Source organism: Bombus impatiens, unplaced genomic scaffold (assembly GCF_000188095.3).
Source record: "Bombus impatiens unplaced genomic scaffold, BIMP_2.2 scf_0318, whole genome shotgun sequence".
Lineage (NCBI taxonomy): Eukaryota > Metazoa > Arthropoda > Insecta > Hymenoptera > Apidae > Bombus > Bombus impatiens.
In genome coordinates, this window is record NT_176737.1 from 707,202 (window position 1) to 720,285 (window position 13,084).

The following is a 13,084-nucleotide window of genomic DNA, read 5'->3' on the forward strand; positions in this document are numbered from 1 at the left end:
GGCATATAGTTATTCCAAAGTGCTTTTTAGATTAGATGCTAATATAAAATTGTCTAATCGTTTATAATGTAAGTTTCGAATATGGTACTTCATTTTACACGACAATTCTATCATTGTCTATAAACGTACATAAAAGTAACCATTGAAAGTTTGAAATGTTAAAAATAGAAAAAAATATCCATATACTTTCGTGAAAGAAAACGAGATAATCTGCAAACTATGATTCGTTCAACCACGTTTATCGTATCGCATCGTATCGTACCCTTAACAACGTACGTTAGCAGTTCTCACGCTTTCGCATCAAAGACGATCAACTCGTCGAAAGCTTCTACCCTTCGTTTCCCAGCTAACAAACGAACCTCTATAAATCAACACACTTCGAAGATCAAACACCCGCACTACGATTCCCTACACAGCGGATCGGTTCGATTCTTAAATCACAAGCATTCTAACTGCCCCTGCTTGGTGAAACGTTCGAGGTGAAAGGTATCGGTCGAAGAAGCGCGAGTGTCGGCGAACGCTTAACACGCGGCACACGTATCAGGCCGCGAAGCTAGTACGGTCGATCGGTGTTATAGTGAACCAATAAACGTCACCTATCCGCCTCCAATTCAGATCAACCGCAAGATCGATTATCCGTCTCGCAGACGCGCTTAACAAATATGGCCGACTACGAACCTGCAGGGCCGAGCGACGCGCGTCCGCCGCCGCTGCTCTCCGTGCACACCGGTATACAGCCAACGCTGCCAATGTGTATTTATCACGCACACGCGCACCAATACGCGAAATTCACGCGCAATCACGCTCATACACAGACACACGCCTGAGAAACACGCGACGGATCCGATTCTCTTCTCTTTCGAGGTTGGAGAACCTTCTCCCTCTCTGGATCTCGTCTTCAACGAGAAACACCGGGAAACACGTAAACGAGACGAAACAGAGAACAGATCACGGTGAGAAATGGCGCGATGCAAGACACGATCATCGCCGTATAGGAGAGAGGTTGATGCGGCTACGACTGGCTGGTGATGCAACATAAATTAAACTGCATAGCTAGCCTGCACACCCCAATCAGCCCCGTGTCCCATGGTCATCGTGCACAGTATTATCGGACAGTTGTGTTTGCGTGGCCGTGCGTGGGTGGGATCCAGCAGCACGCCGCGTATAAGCGTACACAACGGTACGGTGCGTGTGCAAAAATTGGCATTGCGCGAGGGTTACGCGTCCGCAGGCCGCGCGATACCGCGCCGCGGACCGAGCCCTGCTGTTTCCCAAAAATACCACCCACCGGTCCCCTCTTTCGCTCTCTTTCTCTCTCTCCGCTTCCACGATTACGCGTCACCCGTGCGGCTGCTTCCCTCGACTACCTTCGCGTAGCTGCCCGCTCTGCGCGCCACCCTGCACCTGATAACGTTCTATGTTCCTTTTTTTCTTTTTTTCGATTTTGTTTTGTCAAAATGAGCTTGCTTCTACCAACCGCTGCGCCGATCGTGCCTTTTAAAATTATGCGCGTTTTATGCGAGGATAAAGGGCCTTTCACTTTAGGATCGTGCTTTCTGATAGAGAGAACAGTGGCAAAAGATCGGCTGGCCTGCGACCCCAAAGGGCGGAACTCGCTTTTTACGGATGTGTTTCAAGTGCCTGTATGATAACGATTGACGGGGTATAGAGTATCTCTTATCGCGCAGAATTAAAAAAATGGTGATGGTGTACGGCGTTTTAGGAAATCAAGATTGATGGATAACGTGTCAATTGAGATACGATATCTGCAGAAGGTTTTTAATAATTTTGTAGCTATACAACTACATCATAAAGCGAGAGAGGTAACTGGGATCTTTTTTTAATTATTCTCTACCTTATAAATTCGAAATGTATTGTCCAAGATTTCAAGTTTTTATGTACGTACAACTCTCTGTCAGGTGCTCCATCTCAACATTTCAAACACGTCTACTGTAATTCGTGGTCCATATCAACTCCTCTACATCATCGCTCCTTGCTTATCCCTACTCACCCATATGCCTAGAAATGGAGAAACCTATAATAACTGTCGCAATTTACTAAGTACGCTTAACTATAAAAGTGGTGCAACGTAGAAACAGAAACGTATGAAGCTTGGTAGCTTTCATCATACCGATTCAAGTGGCTGTAGGCCATGCGATAACGAAATACCGAACGAATACACACAGAGAAACTTTAATAAATCCTTGCCAACAGGGCGAAAGAAAATCAGGCCGTGGTGTGTACCTCCCCTGTTACCTCCCCACGAGCCAATATTTCCTAAATATCGCGCGGATAGCCGTAGGATCACCGCAGAGGCAGATTGGAAACGAGTGATCGTCCAGCGAATTTCGAGGCGAGAGACCGCGCGTCGCGTCGCGGCGACTCGCGTTCGAGAATTCGGAAACGAGGTGAAGTGGAGACCACCGGCACAAGTGCGGCGCAGGAATTTCAATTTTCGCGGGTCGCCGCGTGCATATACAAACTGATGAAAAAGTCGCGACCCCGCGACCAGGCTCCATATCGCACGATAGAATATTACCGATTGCAGCGAGTCCACTTTACCTTTTCGCCTGCTTGCCTCGACGAATACTTGTTCCTCGATATCGTAACGGCCTCGAGTTCGCGAGTTGGACAGTGGTCTGGAAATCGGCATTCCGTGGTTAAAATTAAAAGCATCTATAGAGATATATATTTTTTCAATATAAATCTAATTTCTATATAATAATTCGTCTATTTATTAAAAATGACACGATTGTTGTCCACGAAACAAAGATATTTCAAGCTTGAAATTGAGAACATCGATTGTTACGTCTGGCGACACTCTACCTAGACCAGGCCACGCACCGCGGACAGGATGGTAACCAGACGTCCGTACATCCTTGCTGCGTACCCTCCATACTCTCAAGCACGTACCATAAATCTCAGGAATTTTCTAGCTAAGGTTCTTCGGACCGAACAAACATCTCTTTACTAAATCGTTTTCTAAAGGTTTATTGTTTACTACAGGAAAGTTACTTTTCTCACGTATGACGCTTCCCACTAGAAACTTTTTCTCGGGGGCGGTTAGCACCCTTCCCCACCAACCAAAATAGAAAATTAACCAATTGACAGCTAACTCTTTCCCTCGCTCTTCCAACGAAACCTTGTCCTTAACAAATCAGCTCTTTCTTGTAGATCAGACCCACCCACAACAAGCTTCCTCTTTTGCATTATGTCTTTATGCATTTTTTGAACCGTCATCGTCTAAGCGTACGTCGCGTACTACACATTGTAACTTTGACTATCGATCGAAGCTTAAGTATATCTCTCTAGTCAAGACGTTGTTTGAATAAACATTAATTTATACCTGTTAAATAAGTGTAACCTCATTTGAACCGCCCCTATTGTCGTAACAGAAATAAGGGAATCGATCAGTTCGTGGCGTCGATTATTTAATCGTAACGGGAATTTACGACTCTCGTTGACGTGCTAACTCGCGATCGCGATCGGTCGAAACATCGATACAGCGATATTTTCGGTATACAGTTGCTCACTAAGGTATCTGTACTCTTTTATGAATATCTTATATGTGTGTAGAAAAGATTTCGATATTTTATAAATCTACAATGAAATTATATTGGACAATTATATTGGACAATTTTCAAAGTAACTCAAGGACGTGTATGGGTTTTAGCGAAGCTTGAAATAAAACTGAAAATGAATATAAAAATTAAAAAATATTTAATGCGATGTTTCGTAAGGATCACAAACATATTTAAATAGTAAATTATAGTTATATCAACAATAATATTGAATATATTATTATATTATAATATAGTCATAAGACTGCCCATGCTATATACTAATTTTTCGCTATAGTAAATATCATATGTGTATCTTCTATATATATTTTTATATTGGTTTCAAACTTTATTTGGAAGTTTGGAGAGTCATCATTTTATAGATATTTTTTTCCAAATGTTGAAGTTGAAAAAGTGTGTTTTTGGCCATGAAGTATCAGACCATTGTGGAGCCATAAGCTCGTTCACGATACACGAGATTCGTCAAGTAAATTCACGAGACTCCCAGCGTTTAATATTGTCACCTTTCGATCAAAATTAGCCAAAAAGGGAACGAGTACCAACAACAGGGGAACATAGCAAGAAGAGAAGTTAGAGAAGAAACTAGAAAAAGAAAGGGCGATGGAGGGAAGAGGAGTATACGAGAACGTTGAGAAAACCGTTGGGAAAGAGACGGAGAAAAACCGTCGGTTCTCTTTTAATTGAAAACTCAAGTGCCCTCGCGATCTTAATTAAGGGTTGGAAATTTTCAGCTCGATCGATTGGATAAATGAGAAAGACTGGTCCCTATCGGTTGTTCCGCACTCGACCAATGGTCACTCGCGCACCGTGCACTTTACACGGCTATTTTTTCATCTCTGTTTCTCCCTCTCCCTGTTCCTTTCTCGCAGCTTTCTCTGCGTTTTTCCGACTAGCCATTGTTGTACTTCTCTTTTTTATCGCCACTTTTACTCGTGATTCTTAGAGTTTTTCCCCTTGTTCTTCTTCTTTTTTGCAGGAAGAGATCGCCGATATAATCTGATCGAGGAAAGTCGAACTTTACGAGTCGAAGCTAAACGAAGCATGAATGAGGAAGTCACGTGGTTCAAAGTATGGGACCAGTTGTAAAGAACCTGTGTATATGATATGAGCATTCCTCAAAGCTATCTTCAAATCATCTTTCCAAGTTATCTTTTCTCACATGTACTTCAAGAGCGTCACAATTCGAAATAATTCAGTCCTGTGTTAAAAGAACATCAAAACCGTCAAAGAATGATATCAGAAACTACGACTAGAAGATATTATTTGGAAGATGTATTTAGTAGATAATTCTTTTGTAAGTTGTTGAATCAAGTTCCTCCTTATTAATGTTGTAACAGAGTCTCAGCCAAGGTGTTCAGGATACACGGTCTGGAACGAGGTCGCAGCTCGAGGCCGTATCGAGATCCTCGAGTGGCACAGACCATAAGCTCGTTGCTTGCTCGGAGAATGATCGATATCTAAACTCTCTAGAGCTTCTGCTTCTCCCATGCACCGCTAATTCTGCTCGTTGGGAACGCGGCTGCAATCGTAGCTTGATGCTCTTCGCGACTAATTTGCGCGTAACACGAGCCCGCCGACCTGAGTATCGGCTATGCTTACCGGAAAATTTTGGCGTTGATTACGGTGACAGGCTCTTTGTCACGGTGTTTAGATAATAGACGGATCATTGTATTGTATTGTAACGGATTTTCACAGGCATTTCCAATATCATGCGAAACGTGTCGACCAGCTCGTCTACGTTACTATGAGCATAATGCGGAAAATCGATGATGATCCGAAGTAAATATTTTTGCCAATTTCATTTCACCACGAAAAAACATTGTACTTCATTCTTGTAGAATTTAGCTTTACGGTTAATTTTGTTCATTAGTCTCGTCGATAGATGGGGTATGTTTTTGGAATATTATGTAAGAATGTAAAAAAATAGATGGTACGAGTAATAACTATGTAGAGTATGTTCGTGCAAATTTCTATATTCGTGATCACAGCTGAAGAAATGAGACCTAAGCAGCGATTCGTTCACTCGCTAAATATTATAGTGATATTTTATATATTTTTGCATACTGTACGCATTCTATGGCATCTTTAAATTTCCCCTAAATGTTTAAATCTATTGAAATTTTATAATTAATCGGGAAATCTAGGTATCAATGATAATCAATGAATTCTGTGAAAAAGTATCAGCCTTAATACATTAAAAGATACTTATGAAAATATGTACTTAAAATCTACATGAAATCAACTATTTCCAAATATGTTAATTTATATAACTATTTCCTAATTCGTTACTATTAACATGAATTCATTTATTCGGAATGTAACAACGTCGTGAAACCCTTGTATTTTACTTTAACGTTGCAACCATTGCACTGAGAATGCAGCGAATGGACGCCTGCAGTCTGCAACCCATCGTGCAAGTCGGCACGAAAAGAGTCAACCCTCGGGAGAGGCTTGAAAAAAAATCTTTCTAAAAAAAATACCGTTGCTCAGTCCTCGAATTTTTGTCATTTTTCCAATTACTTTTTATTTTTTCATTTTTCTATGTATTTTCTAAATTTTTATGGGTTTTTCGTCATTTCTAAAATGCGAGTTTCGCATCGAGCTCCTAATTTCTTCACATTATCGATCTCGTTAGGAATCCCCGTTACCGACCTTCTCTATTTCTGATCTTTTCTGTACAACGCGCATGCGTCGAGCCGGTTAGTTCGCGTAGTCCACGGCAGGTGGCACCAGCGACCTGCTTAAAAAACGGACAAAGTGTTGTCTGCGTTACTCGCGGGAATTAACACTGCAGCGAATCTTTTGTCCAATTGAGCAACATTTTACGACGCCCTTCGGCTTCATGTTGCGGCCTTACCACTGTTTCGGTAATTAATTATCCGAATTAGAACGCACACATGCTATGTGAAATCTTAAGCGAGAGAAAAATTGGTTAATTTCACGTAATGAATCGTATTCTTAGTATCTGTGGTTATTTATATCTGTAACATTAGCAAATATCTTACTATAAAAACATTACAAAAAGTAAGTTGTTCTAGTGAAATATTTCATTAATTAAAGTACTAACAAGTCATCTAATGTATACTGATAAGATAAAATTATAGGATATCATTCAATGGCTATACGTATTTCTCAATGTTAATGTGACAAAAGGAATAAGATTTTATATAGACCGATAAATAAACTATTTTTTCTTACAACTAATAATACGAAGGATGTTTATAGAAATTGAACCAATTTGCGTAACGAGATAATAGAACGACATGTTTACGAATCGAAGAATAATGAAAAAATAATAAAGCAATAGGAAAGATCTATGTGTAACTAATATATAGATCGTACAAAGACAATAAATAAAACCGCCTACTTGAGAACTAATGAATTATTTAATCGTATCTGCTCGCTATTTAAATACTTGCAGAAATTCGCAACGTACGAAACACGGCTCGATCAAAATGAAACAAAATGTGCTACGACGGAACGATGGAAATCGTAGTTATAACGAATGACAGCCAACGGAGACACGCGAACAAAACGAGAAACATTTATTGAATTCAAATTTAAATAACGATTTATTTATTTAGCGTCAAGTAGAATTCGATTGTTATAATGTATGCTAATTGAATCAATTGGTAGCCATTAACTTCTACTTCATAATTAAAGCCTCGTTATCAAGTGAAATTTGTTATCGGGTACCGGAATAAAATAATTCCGGAAATTATTACCGAGAGTGTGAGCTTTTCCTTATTCGTTCGACTGGCCATCCTCTATCGCATTACCGCGTTTCCAAACAGTCCCCAATAAAGTTGTAAAAGTCGATTCACGTTTACACAACTACGTCGAACAACATGTTGCGCGTTAAATTAATAATTTACAACTGGATTTGTATTCGCCTCTTTGTACGTAAATACTATACTATGGGGTTTACGGAATTATAAATCATACATCGATTTTTAGAAGCCAATCAAGTGTAGATATTTTATCGTAATTTTGTTTAATTGCGTGTACGATAATGCCGTTGAATATTAAGTATACATTTAACTCACAAATTGAACTATTGAATATGTAATAAAATTGATACGTTTATTTTCTGTTTAAATCTTCGAGTTAAAATAACGAATTCATTTTTCCTGTCTTTTCTGTATTAACCGGCATTCCAATGAACTATAACTGCGAGCATACGAAGAAGAACAATTTGTATTAACCATATTCTGTGACCAAATCATTCGTAATTAAGTCACTTAAAAATGAGGAATCGATAACTCTTTAAATTATTTTTCAGATAATTCGTTGGCAAATAAATGTTCGACATATTGTGTTCACATTTCATCAAGTTCGTTCATACTTCGGATAGAATTTGTTTGCTGCGTATTTCAATGCATACCGTGGGTACGTTATAAAATACTGCCGATTTCAATGTCAAGATATTGATAAAGATCATTAATAAGACTGTTAATAAAGATTTATTTGAATTAAAAAGAGACCTTCCAAAAAATTATACCCTCGACGATATATCTTCTGGTTACAAAATTAGAAGATTACAGCTGTATAAAAAAATACAACACATTTACAAACACTTTATGGCGGGAAATTTGAAAAAAATAGTTGAATAAATTTATGCACATATTGTAGTGTGCTGTGCAAATATAAGAGCACAACCACTGGCGACTCATATGCTTTAACATTTTTAACGATAAATTAACTATCAGTCACCGATGAACGCTAAATTAAATTTCTAATAAATATATATGATACCTCAGTACACTACTCGCAATTTAAGCATGGTGTCGTGAAACGCTACCTTTCTTGCCAGTTACTGAACAGCAAATGCGTGCATAACGATAGTTGAACGTTGTAACGAGTGTAAAGTACCGTTTACAGGTTACATCGTCGCGGAAAACTACACGACCATCCCTTTTTAGGATCTGCTGCCCATAAACCGAACGGTGGCACGCCTGATGCGAGATAACCGTGTGTGCATCCGAGCACAGGCCACATTCTGTCCCTCTTTACGATCTTTCGCACGTTTTAGTGGCGTATTTAACGAAAACATATTCAGACTTAGTGGTGGTTTTTTCCTTTCTTCTCCTTTTTTCCATAGGAAACACGCCATTGTCCTGTTTCAAGATTTAAACGCACTCAGTGCTGACGAGATCGTGCTTCTATTCGATCTTATCAATCACGATGCTTGGACGAGCAGGATGAATATTTCAGTCTGGCTGGAATCACTTTAATCACGAATCGCGTGCCAAGGAATGACTAACTCGTTCGTCGATGTAAAGAATTATGCATATACGGTTAGCGGGCGAGGTATTAAAGTCGGGGATATCGTATGAAAAATGCAACGATTACGCGCGTGAAAGTGAGAGGGAACTGCGTAACGATATCGTCTCGTGCAGAAGCGATAATTTCCTTCGTGAATAGAATTATAAAGATTTAACGTATTATCGAGAAAAGAAGCTTTCTAAAACGAACGCAAAGACAAAATTGTAATTTCTGTGACGCGCGAGTCTCTAAATCATTTAACATTTGTCTATTAGATATTTAGAGAAGTTAGTTAGAACATAGAAATTAGCGATATAAATATATCGTTTGAGATGCAAAAGACGAGTGTATTTTTAATCTCTTAATTTCTCTTAGTAGAGGAATTTACCAATTTATTATATTACAACCCTTCGATTATTCGTTCGTATGAATCACAATTTTGCACGATCATTTCGCGCTCCGATCACGAGTTACAAATCACACCATCTCCTCGCTGAGCATCTCGATAGCCCTTATCGCAGGGGCCGGAAACTTTGTTCGGCGGAAACTCAAGCTACCAAGACAGCTCGTTAATTTTCGAGTCCTTTTCGTTCGCCAGGCACACGGATCGTTGTCCAGCTCGCATTAAATATACAGGACGCATCTGGACATAAAAGGCCGGAGCGTGGGCCATTTATAATCGGCCAGTCTTGCCGTGGCTACTTAGCGAATATTTTCCAGTGAAAAGGTGCCAGGATAGGAGGGGAAAGGGAACAGTTCAAAAGTTCACGTGAAAAACAGCGTCAGGAAATTGCTAGGAAATGGCCACCCTTTTTGACCACGCTCGTCCCTACGCTCGTTCTCGTCTAATAGCCTAAACGGTCACAAGAAAAGCCTTTAAAAGGCCGGCGCTCGTCGAGTGGAGACTAAAAAATGTCGCCTGTTCATCCGCGCGCGCTCGATACATCGCGCCGCTGTCCTCGAGGAAATTAAACGACGTCCCTGCGGAGTCTTGACCAGAGCGCGCCGAAATTCGTGTTTACCAATGGCCCTCTTCCGCTCGATGGTCCTCGTGCGTCTCTGTCGCGCGTTCTCTGTCCTTCGCGATTGTGGACGCCGATCCAAGGAGGCGAGAGAATGGATGTCCCCGCTGTTTCATACCCGGCGCTTGCTGATTGGATTCGACGAAAGAAGCCACCTCGATTGACCGTAAGTCGATTACAACGCGTTCTTCCTGTAAAAGAAGCTACGCTAACACTCGAAAATTCGTGTTTTACCCAGTCACCGAAACACGATTTTTACGTGTACGATCTTTTGACGAGCCATTCCACGCGTCGTTTCGATATACCATTTAAGTAAGACACTAAAATCGAGATTGCACAAGGGGTGTGTACAACTCGTCCAAGATTTTTACTTCGCCATTTCTAGCAGTTGTTTTATTGTAAGGTCGATTCCTTTTATCGCGGATAAAGGTTATTACCGAGCTTCCTCTCTCACGAGAGGTTCACCCAACAACGTAACTTTAACTTTCCACGTTTCTTATTTCTTACTTTATGTCTTCTCTGTTTGCGATCAGGAGTATCGTATACGTGTACTTTAAGAGGCGGAAAGAAACTAAGTAAAAAGATCCATTAGTTTATTCGATAGAGGATTTAATTAATTAAATGTTGGGAAGAATTTGTATTTCGAGAATTTTATTATTAAGTATAATATTTAAGAGAAATTGCTACATACGCATAGGAATTTATCTGTTAATTCTTTTTACAATTTTAATATTCGATTCGCATTTTATGCATTTTCCTTTTTTGAAGATCTATGTTTATCTTTAATGTCATAAAAATCTAATTAAACTTTGTTTTTCAAAAGAGTAAACTAAGAAACAATATATATGAAAGATATGAATAAAAATAATTCGGGTTAATTACGTGTAATTTATCGTGCAAAAATATGAATTATTAATAAAGCTAAAGTAAAGTCCAAAGCTAAAGAAACGTAGACCATCGAAAAAATTTTCGAAACAAAAGTAAGAAGTCCAACAAAGTAAAGCGTAATTTACAATTACAAACTGTAACAGAAATTTTTATATATTCTACGTATTATATCATTTTGGCAAGCGAAACTCAGTTGGAGAATGAAAAGCAGCGTGATAAATAAATTCGCGCAATGCCGGCTAAAAGTCTCCTCGATTACCGAAAGAAACGATGCCGAAAATGGCAACAATCCTCTTAACGCATTGTTGATGGCAGGATTTATGCGGAAACTAACGCCCGTGGCTGACTATTTTTCACGCAAGTCAGCGTTGAAACAACCGCGTGTGATATAAAAATGATCAAAAATAGCCAAACGTGACAAAATGAAAATGACGAGTAAAAAATTCTCTAATGAACGTGGTATCGAGCTTCGACAACTTCGTACGATAATTCTAACGACCAACGGAATTCGGATAACGTAAGACTTATCGACACGCGTTTAATGAAAAATGTGTTGACGATAACTCACCTCGAACAATATCCTTTCAGCATTCGTCAACGCCATGCGCAGCCACCAAACAACACATAAATACGCATGCAGCAAGGATAAGTGGAGCTCTTAACCTTTTAGAAAGAATTGCACCAACAAGGAAGCTCCTTCACCCTTGATGAAGTTTAACACGATCTCAGGTTACGGTATACGGTTGAGAGAATAAGTCCCGGAAGAAATTAAGAAGAACTGTTCTTGACGAGGCGACGACAACGCGGAATGAAAGAAAGGAACGATAAAAAGGGAGAAAAGGTTGGAAAGAGCGAGACAGAAGAGACGGTGGAGGATCGTGGAAAAAGGTATCCGGGCGCGTAACGTGTAATATTTAAAACACCTCAAAGGCGATGTAACGACAATGGAAAACGGGGAGGAGAGGACGCGTCTTTCTCCCGGAAACTTTATCCTCCCCCAAACGTTTTCGTTTTACTCTCCCCGTTTCATACACACCTTCGTTCGCCTCGCCTGGGGTGCACTTTTTCAGCCGGCAGCTAGACGCGGTAAATACAGCAAAGAAGCGGAGAAGCAGAAGAGAGCTTTCTCTTTTCTTAACGCGCTCGACGCTGCGACTGGCCGGCCTCTACCTCCGCTTTCTGTCTCTGTCTCAGTCGTAAGAGGAAAGATTTATATACACGGGTGCGCGTGACCGCAAGAGACTGCAAGAATAAAGCCACATCGTGCTCTCGATCCCAAGCTTTTTACTACAGTCGAGAAATCCTCTTATGCAACAGATAAAACCTGACAGCGCCGCTGTGTTTACCCCCGTTGTTTTTCACCACCTTTACCTTTCCCCTCTCTTTTCCTCTTTTCCTCTTTCTATCTGTTACTCCTTTTAGGTTAATGGTTTCATTCGTTCCGGTTAGCCCGATAATACGGGCTGACGATTTACAAAGCCACCCCGATGATGACAATGATAAAAATAATAATCGTAATTCGAGGACGATAATAATCCGCGGTGGTTGCGTCGTATTATCGTGTGTTGGTTGTCATCGTCGTTATTATATCGTCGAATAATTACACGAGAAACGCAACGCGTTATATACAACAAGCGATTCGAGCGGCAGGGGTGGCTTGGGGGGAGCGTGGTTGGGTATCTTCCGGTTAGCGAGACGAGTTGAAATCGCGGCCGCACAAATGCTGATTAATAAATTATTGAATTTATTTAACACGAGTGTTATTTACATTTAATGATTGATTTTCATACTTTTAATCCTTACCGATACGGGCAATCCGCGCAATTTACTCTTCATCCTGATGGCCGTGCGGCAGCAAAGTAAATTACCGTTTATCGTCGTTCGTTGGTCGTCATTTTTTACTTCGCGGACCACGGTAATCAATTAACTGGCTCGGTTTAATCACGCTTTATGCGTTATTAATTTATTATCCGGTCGTATTAACAATATTTAATGCCGTTGAGAATATTAAATAACGATATACAAAATCGACTCGTGTTACCGCGAAAGACATAACCGAACAGATCGGTCTTCCCGTTTTTAATGTATTAAGTCTTTCCAAGAGTAATTTTTCAAATGTACATTATCCAAATGTAAATATACAACTATTTGACGATGATTAACCGATGATATATTTTATCTCTTCTTTTTCAACTTCTACAATCGTTTTTATTAAGTTCTCTCTTTGCTTGTTTACGATATATAAGTTCATATAAATTTCAATCTCTTTAATAAGAAACAAACAAACAAAAAGAATCTATCTTTCCAAAACTATATCTGGCTAACGTG